This window comes from Lipotes vexillifer, unplaced genomic scaffold, assembly GCF_000442215.2.
Source record: "Lipotes vexillifer unplaced genomic scaffold, Lipotes_vexillifer_v1.1 scaffold872, whole genome shotgun sequence".
NCBI lineage: Eukaryota > Metazoa > Chordata > Mammalia > Artiodactyla > Lipotidae > Lipotes > Lipotes vexillifer.
In genome coordinates, this window is record NW_006790064.1 from 252,838 (window position 1) to 255,679 (window position 2,842).

A 2,842-nucleotide genomic window follows, 5' to 3' on the forward strand; every position below is an offset into this window, starting at 1 on the left:
CTATTGATTCCCTGTAGTGAATTTTTCATTTCAGTTACTGTATTGTTCATCTCTGCTTGTTTGTTCTTTAATAATTCTTCTAGGTCTTTGTTAAACATTTCTTGCATCTTCTTGATCTTTCCCTCCATTCTTTTTCTGAGGTCCTGGATCATCTTCACTATCATTATTCTGAATCTTTTTCTGAAAGATTGCCTATCTCCACTTCATTTAATTGTTTTTCTGGGGTTTTGTCTTGTTCCTTCATCTGGTGCATAGTCCTATACCTTTTCATTTTATCTCTCTTTCTGTGAGAAAGAGAGAGATACAAAATAATGTGTGAAATTATTTTGCTTAATGTTATGAATACTAGAATATAAACTACAAGGATTATAATAATGATATATCCTAAGCATCCTCATCATTATTCACCTTACTACAATTCAACAATTTTTAACAGTTTAATAATATTCAATATTTTTATAAACATTTGTTAGTACAAAGACATGTATAATATTCTTTCTAAAATTATATAGATAACACACTCTCATAATTTGTATTAACGATAAATCTTTTTCCCTATTAAACCATTTGAAAATAGTTTGCTTTTTTACATAAAATTACAACTTTGACCACCATCACTAATTATTTTACTCTTATAATAGTACAAGTACATTTATACTTCAATCAACTTATAAAATACATACTGAAATTTTCCCTCCAAAAAAGTGCTATGGATATTTAATAGTGATTTTATATATTAACAATAAGTCTGAAATTCATACTTCCTTGAATTACTTAGTTTTCCTGACTACGCATGATGGTAACACATGTGATCCTGAGGTTATTCATCACACAAAGTTCAGAGATGCCAGGAATAAAGGTGAAGCAAGTCCAACTCTCTCTGGCTTTGAAGGCAGAGTCCAAGATGAAGAGGGGATCCTGGCCGCACACCAAAGGATGATCTCTGGGGCACTCCCATATACATACATACATACATATATATATATACATATATATATATATATATATATATATATGTATATATATATATGTATTCTCACCCCTAAGTAGGATATAAGCTTCATGAAGGCAGGGAGTTTTTTTTTTTTTATTCACTGCTGTATCTTTGGCATCTTGCCCAAAGCCAAACACATAAAAGATACTCAGTAAAAATTTGACAGAGAGGGCAGACAGCAGAAGCAAGAAGAACTACCATTCTGCAGCCTGTGGAACAAAAACCACATCCACAGAGAGATAGACAAAATGAAGGGGCAGAGAACTATGTACCAGATGAACAAACAAGATAAAACCCTAGAAAAAAAACCAACTAAATGTAGTGTAGATAGGCAGCTTTCCAGAAAAAGAATTCAGAATAATGATAGTGAAGATGATCTAGGACCTCGGGAAAAGAATGGAGGCAAAGATCAAGAAGATGCAAGAAATGTTTAACAAAGACTTAGAAGAATTAAAGAACAAACAGGCAGAGATGAACAATACAATAACTGAAATGAAAAATTCACTAGAAGGAATCAATAGCAGATTAACTGAGGCAGAAGAACAGATAAATGACGTGGAAGACAAAATGGTGGAATTCACTGCCGCAGAACAGAATAAACAAATGAAGCTAGACTAAGAGACCTCTGGGACAACATTAAACGCACCAACATTCGCATTATGTGGGTCCCAGAAGGAGAAGAGAGAGAGAAAGGACCCGAGAAAATATTTGAAGTCATTATAGTCAAAAACTTATAGGCGAATTCTATCAAACATTTAGAGAAGAGCTAACACAAGACCCATATATATGCTGTCTACAAGAGACCCACTTCAGACCTAGAGACACATACAGACTGAAAGTAAGGGGATGGAAAAAGATATTCCATGCAAATGGAAACCAAAAGAAAGCTGGAGTAGCAATTCTCATATCAGACAAAATAGACTTTAAAATAAGGACTATCAGAAGAGACAAAGAAGGACACTACATAATGATTAAGGGATCGATCCAAGAAGAAGATATAACAATTGTAAATATTTATGCACCCAACATAGGAGCACCTCAATACAAAGTAAATGACACATCTATGAACTTACAACAAATGACTGGAAAATGAAATTAAAATATCCTTTACAATAAGAGCATTAAGCTTAACAAAAGATGTGTGGTATTTGTATATTTACAACTACCAAACATTGCTGAGAGAGATTACAGAAGGTCTAAATAAATAGAGATCGTGGTTGGGAAGAATTCATATTTCTAAGCAGTCAATTCTCCCCAAATTTATCTATGGATCTAATGCTATTCCAATCAAAATCTCAGCAGGTGTTTTGGTAGAAACTGGCAAGGTGGTTCTAAATTTTATATGTAAATTTTAAGAGACCAGGAATAAATAGCCAATATATTCTTAAAAAGAGAATAAAGTTGGAGGGTTTATTCTGCCTTATTTCAAGATGTACTGACAAGTTACAGTAATTAAGATAGTGAGGTATTGGCAAAAGAATAGACAAATAGATCCACAAAACAAACAAGTGACTCCAGAAATGTGTATATAAGTGCGTATATATGTGTGTGTAGATAAATGTATATGAAATGTACATGTGTATGTAAATGTATGTGTATGTAGATATTTGTATGTGTATGTAGATGTGTGAGTATGAAATAATTGTAAAAGTCACCAACACAATTCAATGGATAAAGTAAAATGTTTTCAATAAATGGTACCAAAATAACTGGATAGCCACATGAAAATAAAAAACCGTTGACCCCTACCTTACACCACACGAAAAAATTAATTTGAGATGGATCATAAATTTAAATTTGAAAGCCCAAGTTATGAAGCTTCTAGGAGAAAGTGTAGGAGAGGATCTT